General features: G+C 41.1%; 1 long non-coding RNA gene across 1 annotated transcript in view; it reads right to left on the bottom strand.

Annotated features, from left to right (window-relative positions):
- LOC137219786 (uncharacterized) overlaps positions 1 to 12494 on the bottom strand; it is a 56075-nt gene that overhangs the window by 39634 nt on the left and 3947 nt on the right. The window lies entirely within an intron of this gene.

The following is a 12494-nucleotide window of genomic DNA, read 5'->3' as shown; positions in this document are numbered from 1 at the left end:
TGGAAACCAAGGAGAAATTATTGGTGAAAAGTATAACTACAAAGCCCTTAGATCCGGATGATTGTGGTCTTTGGAGACATACCAAAGCACTCAGAGAGAGGTCCCCCAGTTGCTCTATTTTGGGAATAGTTCACTAGAATAATATCTTTCCCATTTTTCAAAAGAAGCACCCTCAGCGAAGGTAAAAACTTCAGCTAAGATTAAATAGATTCCAACAAAATGTCACCATCTTGGACATAATAAAGGAAGTCATTAAGTGATATTCCGAAACCACCAGCCAATTGAGTGGGCCTTCCTTAGCAACAATGTTGAATTAGTATCATTAAACTCAGTAAATTATTCAGTGTGATAGAGCAGATCTAATATGAAAAGGATCAGTAATGAGGTTAGAGCAGTGTGTATGTATATACTAGCCTGGTCCTGAATCTTGGGAAAGCCGTTAGCATCAGATGTCGTCTGACGCTAGTCATTTTTTAAATTAAATTTTAATTTAAAGTTTGCTATAACAGTTTCAGGTTGGTTGGCTTGTAAGGCAGCTGTCCTTGTGTCCTAATCAGCCAAATTATTTCCTTTGGTTTCATCTGAATTTAGTTTTGAACGTACACGCACCTAAACGATGGCTAGAACAAATGGAAGTTGGATCATCCCAATTTCTATTCTTAATCTGGTTCTCCCCTGCCCCCCATACTTTCCAAAGCATGCCAAAGTCATGAACTACCCCAAAGACAGAGTGATTGTCTGTATAGATACTCACAGTTTTGCCTTCTGCTAAGGTGCAAGCTCTAGTTAAAACATGGAGTTCTAGGTGTTGTTTTGAAGTAGCAGTCATCAGCAGAGCTGCCTCAAAATAGCTTCAAAAGATGAGGTGACTGCATACCCAGCACAATATTTTCCTTTGACATTTTTCAAATAAGAACCATCAATAAATCATAAAATCTCTGCATTAGCAATAGTGGTTTCTTGTAAGTCAGCTCTTAGGATTAATAACTGATCAGTCAGGATCAGACAGTCATGAGGAGTTTCCTCAGTAGGTAGAGGGACACGGCTTGCAGTGTTAAGGTTGTTGCAGTGGGAAAGAGTTATGTGAGGAGAAGTTAGTCACAATATTTTGTATGAGGTAAGACGGCTTGCAGAAAGGTGTTTAGTGTGATGAGAATTGAGCAAGGCTTTTATTGCATGGGGAACATAGATGATGAGTGGACAGCACATAACTATTTCTTCAGTTGATTTTGTAAGCGCTGCTGCAGCTGAAATAGCTCTCATTCATGGGGGAAGACCTCTAGCTACAGGGTCTAATTGTTGACTGCAATAGCTAAGGGGTCGGTGTTGACCTCTGTGCCTTTTAATAAGCACTCCTAAGGCATTCTCTTCCCTTTCCTACACAAAGAGAAAAAAAGGAAGCTGGTAATTAGATGTCCTAAAGCAGGGGGACTGAGAAATCTGCTTTTCTGGTTCTGGAAAGCCATAAGGTGTTTTCTTCCCACTCTAAGGGATCTGGTCTTTCAGCTTTGAGCAATGCATAAAGAGACTGGGTAATTAAGAAAAAGTTAGGTATCCAGTTCCTACAGTATCTGGCCAGACCCCCAAATCCTTGAAGTTGTCTTTTGGTCTGTGGGAAATTTGAGACATTTTGAATCTTTTTAGGGTCTAAAAGGAGTCCTTGATCTGAGATCAAGTGTCTTGGGTATTTGATCTGAATTTGAGTAAGCAGTAATCTCTTTAGAGACCTAAAGACTTTAGTTACTAACAGCTTGAGGAGACGGATGCTATCTTGCTCACTTGCTTCCTTGCAAGAGGACCAGAAAAGAAGTTCATCAACATATTGAAAGACGGTAGACCCTTGTGGAAAAACGACATCTGCTAAATCTGCTTCTAGGATCTGTGAAAAGTAGAAAAAGCTCTCAGTATAGTCAGGGGTATCGTTGTCCTTCCCACATGAAAGTGAATAAAAATTGACTTTCAGGATCCACAGGGTATGCTGAAAAATTCACTACAGAGATTTATTATGGTGAAAAATTTATTCTCTGTAGGTATTGCCGTTAAAACGGTATGAGGGTTGGAGACAACTGGATAACAAGAAGGAGATAACAATGTTATTAATAGCCCTCAAATCTTGGACAAATCTCTATCCTCTTCCTCGGGCTTCTTAATAGGGAGAATGGGTATAATACAAGGACTAGTGCAAGGGACTATGGGGCCTTGTGTCTTATATTCCTCTATGATTGGTTTAATCCCTGCTAAGGCCTCAAGATTTAAAGGATACTGTTCAATATTAGGAGAAGGCTTACCAGGGTCAATTTAAATTTGAATTGGGAGAGCTGAATGAATCCACCCAATGTTGGCTGTGGACTTTGCTTGCCCAGAGTTTCTCAGGGACTTCTTTGAGGAGTTTTAAGTTTATGTCATTTTAGAAGCTTGTCCTAAGGGCAAAAATTGCTAATAGGATTGAGGAGCTTGGAATGCCATTAGTTGTTGAGGGGGTTAAATCAATTTCGAGGATAATTTCCCTCTTTAGAGAAAAAAAGATGGCAGCATGATATTTTTCTAAAAAGTCTTTTCCTAGGAAGTTGACAGGAGCAGAATTGACCAATAGGAAGGAATAGCTGTCCTGGAGGGAGCCCAGTTGGAAAGGAAAGTTAAGGGACTTATAAGCTATCAGGGGTTTATTGGATGTTGTCACCATTTGAATTTTCTCAGTGCTCTGAGGAAGGGGTTGTTTGAGGTTGGTGTGGTTGAGCGTGAATAGTGTGGCTCCAGTGTCAGTTAAGACAGTAAGGACTTCATTTCCAATCACAGGGAAGTTTCGTCCAGAAGACTGAAGGGAAGAATTGGAAAAACCCCTTGTTTGTCCTCGAGCAGGCTCAGTCCATAAGAGGAGCTGAAGGTTTAACACAGGAGGATTGTTTAAAGTGTTTTAGTTTAAGGCAATCCTTTTTCCAACGGCCATGTTTCTTGCAAAAATGGCAGACATTTTTAGAGTGTGAGGCTTTGATTTAGTTTGTGGAAGCCCCTGGAAAGAGGCCTATACCTGTTGAAGCTGTAAATTCACGATTTTAGTGGCTTTTCATTTATTTGAATTTTGAATAGTCCAGGTCAATTGGTTTGCCAGATTAACCAAATTGGAAGTTACCATGGTTTCCCAATTAAGTTGTGCTCATTTTACTAGAATTGTGAGATCTTCATCTGGACTGTTTATGAACATGGAGTTACAGGCCACCTTAGTGACTCTGCATCCAAAGGGAGTCCAGAGTTTTCCTTGAAAACAACTTTATGTCGGTTGTAATAGTCATGCACAGGTTTGTCAGCCCTTTGTGCATGCTTGCATTTTATTCCTATCAACCGGTTTTTGGGAACGCCTGGCAGATGGCTTCATATAAGGTTTTCGCTGCTTCTTGGGCTTTGGATCAGCTGCCATGATCCACTGAAGATACTCTAGAGGATGATTCCAGCTAGCATTAGCTATCTAGTGTTGGGCCTGACCTTCTCCCATGAGCATGTGGACTAATTATTAAAGATCAGGAAACACAGGCTCATAGGTTTGAATGACAATGATAAATTCCTTTGCAAAATGGTGAGGGTCTTCAGTAACCTTGGGAAATTCTTTGGCTATAGCTCACAATTCTGCCTTCGTCCAAAGTGTATAAATGACATGTAAAAGGGTGCCCTGGGAATCCCCTGGAGGTCCAGTAGTTGGGACTTCATGCTTTCAGTGTTGTCGGCCAGGGTTCAATCCCTGGTCAGGAAGCTAATATCCCACAAGCCATGTGGCATGGCCACATAAATAAATGGGTGCCCTCATTATTGGGTTCCAATTTAAAGGGCAGAATTTGAAATGGTTTAAGTAGAAGACGCTGGGGCTGGAAGATCAAGGGAGGCCTTGGGGTCTTTGGAATAAAATGGGAGTTCAGCAAGGGAAGCGGGAGAGGTGGAGGTTGGGTGGGTGGAGGGCAGACTTGAGGAGCAGGAGGGGGTGACAGAGAAGAGTTATGAGTCTTTTGTAATTGAGAAACCACTTCAGAAAGTTTAGAATTTGTATCTTGGAGGGAAGTGATTTTGGAATCTTGGACTCGTTTAGAGGCTTCTAAACACCAATTAAAGTAAGTGCCCCATTCAGTTTGCTTAGTTCTGCAGTTCTCGAGTTTATTGTGCAGAAAAATAAGTTTAGGGACTTCAAAAGAACCCCGTTGTAGCCAACTGTAATTTTAAATCATATTTGGTATTATCAGTCCATTGAAAGAGAAATTTATAAAATAAAGGACCATAGTTTTTTTGGTTTTTTTGTTGTTTTGTTTTGTTTTCTGGGTTTTTTTGTGTGTGTGTGTGCAGTACGCGGGCCTCTCCCGTTGTGGAGCACAGGCTCCAGACGCGCAGGCTCAGCGGCCATGGCTCACGGGCCCAGTGGCTCCGCGGCATGTGGGATCCTCCCGGACCGGGACACGAACCCACATCCCCTGCATCAGCAGGCGGACTCTCAACCACTGTACCACCAGGGAAGCCCTGTTTTCTGTTTTTTGTTTGTTTCTTTCTTTTTGGATTTTGGCCATGCTGTGTGGCATGTGGGATGGTTCCCCGACCAGGGATCAAACCTGGGCCTCTGCAGTGAAAGTGCCAAATCCTAACCACTAGGCCACCAGGGAACTCCCAGGACCATAGTTTTTAAACATAAAACCTGCTTGGGTCCCTGGGGGAAGAAACTTGGGGGAATTTAAAAAAGTACAATCCCATAATTAAATAAGCATGCAAAGAGATCAGAACACTCAGCAGAAGGGAAACCCCTATAGCAGCACAGCAATGAACTGGCAGAGTGAGACAATCGTCCTCCAGGGCAACTGCCCACCTGATCCCAAAGAAAGGATCAACCTCAACTTAAAGAAGGGAGGTTGGAGCCTGAGATGACTCACAGTTGAAGGAGATGGCAATTTGTGGAAACAGTGAACACAAGATGGTCTGGGTGTACCACACTGATTCCAGGAAATATCAGTCCTGTGGCATTGAGAGCACTTCAGATCCCACTTCTGACACCCCTCGACCTAAACAAAACTAGAAAGGGATAATCAGGCAAAAAACCTTTATTTGGGATCAAAGAATTGCAATTCAAGGCATGCAAATTCAGGTAGCAACCCGAACAGTGTCCTGCTAGGGAGAAAAAGTCAGGGGCTTTTAAAGGCAAAGAAGGGAGGTTTGCATTACAAAGACTTTTAATTGGAGTTGGAGGCAGAAGCTAGTCTTTGCTAAACATTACTGAATGCCAAGGTTATCACTAGAGGGAGGTAAAAGTCCATTACTCTGACAAGTTGCAGGTGTTTTTGCAGAATCTTTGGACTACTTGTGGTTTGGCTCAGTTCAAAATTTCATGGTTCCACCTGGTGAGGATATGTGTAACGTCCACTTCCTTAACAGCCTCCTGACTCCATTTTAAAACAGCTTGACATTAGTGACTCTATTTTATTTCACATTTCACAAATCCTCCAAGTCTCTGCTATCTCTCCAGTACATTCCTCCAATCCCAAAGTTGGTTTTATTACACTCCAGCCCCTATTACATCTCTGTATTTATGTCAAGTGGATCTGCACTGCTCCTGACTCCAAGCCCCTACTCTATACAATAATGAAATATCAAGAAAACTCTGAGTCTGGGTGGACCTCTGAAATGTCAGTGAGCCTTATCAAGGCTTTGTTTTGCTTAGGGCTAGCTGTTATTACTCATCAGTTCTTTGTTCTTTCCCTCTAAGATCAAAAAAGAGAAAAGAAGATCCCAAGGAATTAATGTTCAGGGGCTGCAGGATTGAAAGAATTTACAAGCCTACTTTTTCTACTTCACAGTGACCCAAGAAGAAAATAAGTTTTTATCAGAAATATTTTTCTCATAAAAAATAATGAGTTCTAAATTTTAAATAAAATGTTGTCATTTAGATGATTTGTATATTGGAAACAGTCTGTGGATTTAACCCAGAGCTCCCCAAGAGAGTCCAACCCAAAGAGAATAACAGCATACAAGTATTTACATTAATCTAAAGAATTTAAGCACACATGCACTAAGAACTGGCAATGTGAGACCTCCGTGCTAAAAAAGTTCCGTAGTGAACATAAAGATGAGTAGAACCTGATCCTGAGCAGCATGGAGGTAATAACCTAAGGGAGACAGACACACAATTCAGAAGTTGGAAAAATATTTATTGTACCCCTAGAGTGCTGTAATTCTTAAAACTTTTACTAGTTATGTGCCAAAACTGGGTTAAGTACTGGGAATAAAAACTATAAATGTCGTTGTCTTTCCACATGAAGTGTTTTCAGTGTATTATAATACTATGCAAAAAGTACTCTGAGAGCACAGAAGAGAGGAAGTTTAGTTCTGACAAGGGACATGTATTGGAACCTGGCTTAGAGGAATTTTGACAGGTAGAGGCAAGCAGGAAAGGCATTTCAGGTGAAGAAAAGAGCATGAGCAAGGTAGGACAATGGCTACTGATCAGATCCTTGGGAATAAGAGAGAAAGAACGATATCCAGGACCTTAACTTTCTCAAATTCAATTATGCTATAGTCAGGTATCCCCTTCAAGGTCCTTGTGACAAACAAGACAAACCAGGAGGTTTTTGCAACAAAACCCAATGTGGAAACTAGCCCATGTATTCAGGGTCCACAGACTCTCTCCTCATTTTTGGCAGACCTGAGCCCTAATCTCTGCACAGGCCTGGAAACATCCTTTCCACCTTGGGGCACCTCTCAACTATCAAAATCATGCATCTTACCACTACAATGGCAAGGAATATCCAATTCAAGGAAAAGTCTCCAAAAAGAGAGGAAATATGCCCCTCCCCACACACACACCCCTCTCCCATGCAAAGTATAGAATAGAGCTGGTCTCATTTAGCACACAAGGCCTTGCTAGTTAGAATTACTAATCAAATGCAAGAATTGTTTTAACTGCTGTAAGAAAGCACAGATTCCCACTTCCTTCATTCCCTTACAGATGTTGTTCTCAAAAACACTCCCTCAAATTCTCTTTATGCAAATCATTCTCTCAGATCCTGAATCCCAGGAGACCCAACCTAAGACAGTTGGTATGGAAGCAGATTATAAGATGATATTGTGGAGCTGGATCACCAATTGTCAATGAGAACACTGTCATTGGTGGTAGGTGGAATACCAATAGCTCCCAGCAGGTGTAGGTGCAGTGGTTAAAACTTTCACTGTGGGTGAAAGGGAAGGGCTTCACTGGTGGTACAATATCAGGAGTTTGAGAAGTTTGGTGGAAGAGGTAATTATAAGGACTCTTATGGCTCTTGCTGAGTCTTACTTATTCTATGCACTGGCATAAGACAAAGAAAGGCTAAGGTGATTAATCACCAATTTAAGGTGAGAGGCGAGAGGCCTCCACTGCAGCAAATAAAAAGACTCATTTTCTGCAGAAGGGCAGGAAAAAACCGAGCTCCAGGTTTTTACAAAAGCAATGAAGTTTCAGAGAAGGTTGAGTTCTCAGTCAGAGCAAGATTGCTAAATCAAAGTGAGGCTCTGATTGGGAAGGAGTGAGAACCTGAGACTTGGGGATATCTTGGTTGATACATTTGAAAATATTAAATCCCCAGGTTCCCCTGAACCTTCTGGGCATACATCTACCCATTAAAGGCTAGTCCCCCTGTGCTTGTAGATGAGGCATACGCTTCTGCCTTACATGCACCACTCCTGACGATCTACCCCATATTTCCTCCTGGCCACCAGTCCAATAAATAGGGTTAAGATACAACAAAACCTGACTCCCTCTTGCGAGAGCACCAGAATCACAACTAACTGCTGAACAATCATTGACAGGAAGACACTGGAACTCACCAGAAAAGATACCCCACATCTAAAGACAAAGGAGAAGCCACAATGAGACAGTAGGAGGGGCACAATCACAATAAAATCAAATCCAATAACCACTGGGTGGGTGACTCACAAACTGGAGAACAATTATACCACAGAAGTCCACCCACTGAACTGAAGGTGCTGAGCCCCACATCAGGCTTCCCAACCTGGGGGCCCGGCAATGGGAGGAATTCCCAGAGAATCAGACTTTGAAGGTTAGCAGGATTTGATTGCAGGACCTTGACAGGACTGGGGGGAAAAGAGACTCCACTCTTGGAGTGCACACGGAAAATAGTGTGTGCATCAGGACCCAGGAGGAAGGAGCAGTGACCTCATAGGAGACTGAACCAGACCTACCTGCTAGTGTTGGAGGGTCTCCTGAAGAGGCAAAGGGCGGCTGTGGCTCACGGTGGGGACAAGGACACTGGCAACAGAAGTTCTGGGAAGTACACCTTGGCATGAGCCCTCCCGGAGTCCACCATTAGTCCCATCAAAGAGCCTGTAGCCTCTAGTGCTGGGTTGCCTCAGGCCAAAAAACCAACAGGGAGGGAACTCAGCCCCACCCATCAGCAGACAAGTGGATTAAAGTTTTACTGAGCTCTGCCCACCAGAACAACACCCAGCTCTACCCACCACCAGTCTCTCCCGTCAGGAAGCTTCCACAAACCTCTTAGATAGGCTCATCCACCAGAGGGCAGACAGCAGAAGCAAGAACTACAATCCTGCAGCCTGTGGAATGAAAACAACATTCACAGAAAGACAGACAAAATGAAAAGGCACAGGACTTTGTACCAGATGAAGGAACAAGATAAAACCCCAGAAAAACAACTAAATGAAGTGGAGACAGGCAACCTTCCAGAAAAAAAATTCAAAATAATGATAGTGAAGATGATCCAGGACCTCGCAAAAAGAATGGAGGCAAAGATGGAGAAGATGCAAGAAACGTTTAACAAAGGCCTAGAAGAATTAAAGAACAAACACCTAAAAGAATTAAAGAACACCTAGAAGAATTAAAGAACAACAAACAGAGATGAACAATACAATAACCAATATGAAAAACACACTCGAAGGAATCAATAGCAGAATGACTGGGGCAGAAGAACGGATAAGAGACTTGGAAGACAAAATGGTGGAATTCACTGCCGTGGAACAGAAGAAATGAAGACAGCCTAAGAGGCCACTGGGACAACATTAAATGCATTAACATTCGCATTATAGGGGTCCCAGAAGGAGAAGAGAGAGAGAGAGGACCCGAGAAAATATTTAAAGAGATTTTAGTCAAAAACTTCCCTAACATGGGAAAGGAAATAGCCACCCAAGTCCAGGAAGTGCAGCGATTCCCAGGCAAGATAAACCCAAGGAGAAATACGCCTAGACACATAGTAATCAAATTGGGAAAAATTAAAGACAAAGCAAAATTATTAAAAGCAACAGGGGAAAAACGACAAATAACATACAAGGGAACTCCAATAAGGTTAACAGCTGATTTCTCAGCAGAAACTCTACAAGCCAGAAGGGAGCAGCACAATATATTTAGAGTGATGAAAAGGAAGAACCTACAACCAAGATTACTCTATCTGGCAATGGTCTCATTCAGATTTGACGGAGAAATCTAAAGTTTACAGACAAGCAAAACCTAAGAGAATGCAGCACCACCAAACCAGCTCTACAACAAATGCTAAAGGAACTTCTCTAAGTGGGAAACACAAGAGGAGAAAAGGACCTACAAAAACAAACCCAAGACAATTAAGAAAATGGTAATAGGAACATACATATCGATAATTACCTTAAATGTGAATAGATTAAATGCTCCAACCAAAAGACACAGGCTCGCTGAATGGTTACAAAAACAAGACCCATCTATATGCTATCTACAAGAGACTCACTTCAGACCTAGGGACACATACAGACTGAAAGTGAGGGGACGGAAAAAGATATTCCATGCAAATGGAAATCAAAAGAAAGCTGGAGGGGCTTCCCTGGTGGCGCAGTGGTTGAGAGTCCGCCTGCTCATGCAGGGGACACGGGTTCGTGCCCTGGTCCGGGAAGATCCCACATGCCGCGGAGCGGCTGGGCCCGTGAGCCATGGCCGTTGAGCCTGCACGTCCAGAGCCTGTGCTCCGCAACGGGAGGGAGAGGCCACAACAGTGAGAGGCCCCCGTACCGCAAAAAAAAAAAAAAAAGAAAGCTGGAGTAGCAATACTCATATCAGATAAAATAGATTTTAAAATAAAGAATGTTACAAGAGACAAGGAAGGACACTACATAATGATCAAGGGATCAATCCAAGAAGAAGATATAACAATTATGCATATATATGCACCTAACATAGGAGCACCTCAACACATAAGGCAAATGCTAACAGCTATAAAAAAGGAAATCAAGAGTAATGCAATAATAGTGGGGGACTTTAACACTTCACTTACACCAATGGACAGATCATCCAAACAGAAAATTAATAAGGAAACACAAGCTTTAAATGACATAACAGACCAGATAGATTTAATTGATATATATAGGACATTCCATGTGAAAACAGAAGATTACACTCCCTTCTCAAGTGCAAATGGAACATTCTTCAGGATAGATCACATCTTGGGTCACAAATCAAGCCCTGGTAAATTTAAAAGAATTGAAATCATACCAAGTGTCTTTTCCAACCACAACGCTATGAGATTAGAAATCAATTACAGGGGAAAAAAACGAAAAAAACACAAACACATAGAGGCTAAACTATATGTAACTAAATAACCAAGAGATCACTGAAGAAATCAAAGAGGAAATCAGAAAATACCTAGAGACAAATGACAATGCAAACACGACGATCCAAAACCTATGGGACGCAGCAAAAGCAGTTCTAAGAGGGAAGTTTAAAGCAATACAATCCTACCTCAAGAAACAAGAAAAATCTCAAATAAACAATCTAACCTTACACCTAAAGGAACTAGAGAAAGAAGAACAAACAAAACCCAAAGTTAGCAGAAGGAAAGAAATCATAAAGATCAGAGCAGAAATAAATGAATTAGAAACAAAGAACACAATAGCAAAGATCAATAAAACTAAAAGCTGGTTCTTTGAGAAGATAAACAAAATTGATAAACCTTTAGCCAGACTCATCAAGAAAAAGAGGGAGAGGACTGAAATCAATAAAATTAGAAATGAAAAAGGAGATGTTACAAGAGACACCTCAGAAATACAAAGCATCCTAAGAGACTACTACAAGCAACTGTATGCCAACAAAATGGACAACCTGGAAGAAATGGACAAATTCTTAGAAAGGTATAACCTTCCAAGACTGAACCAGGAAGAAACAGAAAATATGAACAGACCAATCACAAGTAATGAAATTGAAACTGGGATTAAAAATCTCCCAACAAACAAAAGTCCAGGACCAGATGGCTTCACAGGCAAATTCTGTCAACCACTTAGAGAAGAGCTAACACCCATCCTTCTCAAACTCTTCCAGAAAATTGCAGAGGAAGGAAAAGTGCCAAACTCATTCTACAAGGCCACAATTACCCTGACACCAAAACCAGACAAAAATACTACCAAAAAAGAAAATTACAGACCAATATCACTAATATAGATGCAAAAATCATCAACAAAATACTAACAAACAGAATCCAACAACACATTAAAAGGATCATACACCTTGATCAAGTGGGATTTATCCCAGGGATGCAAGGATTCTTCAATATATGCAAATCAATCAATGCAATACACCATATTAACAAACTGAAGAATAAAAACCATATGATCATCTCAATAGATGTAGAAAATGCTTTTGACAAAATTCAACACCCATTTATGATAAAAACTCTCCAGAAAGTGGGCATAGAGGGAACCTACCTCAACGTAATAAAGGCCATATATGACTAACCCACAGCAAACATCATTCTCAATGGTGAAAAACTGAAAGCATTTCCTCTAAGATCACGTACAAAACAAGGATGTCCACTCTCACCACTATTATTCAACATAGTTTTGGAAGTCCTAGCCATGGCAATCAGAGAAGAAAAAGAAATAAAAGGAATACAAATCAGAAAAGAAGAAGAAAAGCTGTCATTGTTTGCAGATGACATGATACTAAACATAGATAATCCTAAAGATGCCACCAGAAAACTACTAGAGCTCTTCAATGAATTTGGTAAAGTTGCAGGATACAAAATTAATGCACAGAAATCTCTTGCATTCCTATACACAAATAATGAAAGATCAGAAAGAGAAATTAAGGAAACAATCCTATTCACCATTGCAACAAAAGGAATAAAATACCCAGGAATGAACCTACCTAAGGAGGTAAAAGACCTGTACTCAGAAAATTATAAGACACTGATGAAAGAAATCAAAGATGACACAAACAGATGGAGAGACATACCATGTTCTTGGATTGGAAGAATCAATATTGTGAAAATGACTATACTACACAAAGCAATCTACAGATTCAATGCAATCCCTATCAAGTTACCAGTGGTAGCTTTTACAGAACTAGAATGAAAACTCTTAAAATTTGTATGAAGGCACAAAAGACCCCGAATAGCCAAAGCAATCTTGAGAAAGAAAAACGGAGTTGGAGGAATTAGGCTCCCCGACTTCAAACTATACCACAAAGCTACAGTAATCAAGATAGTATGGTACTGGCACAAAAA

The sequence above is a fragment of the Pseudorca crassidens genome, chromosome 2, assembly GCF_039906515.1.
Source record: "Pseudorca crassidens isolate mPseCra1 chromosome 2, mPseCra1.hap1, whole genome shotgun sequence".
Classification (NCBI taxonomy): domain Eukaryota; kingdom Metazoa; phylum Chordata; class Mammalia; order Artiodactyla; family Delphinidae; genus Pseudorca; species Pseudorca crassidens.
Note: the sequence above shows the minus strand (reverse complement) of the source record. Positions and strands in the feature narration are given on the sequence as shown.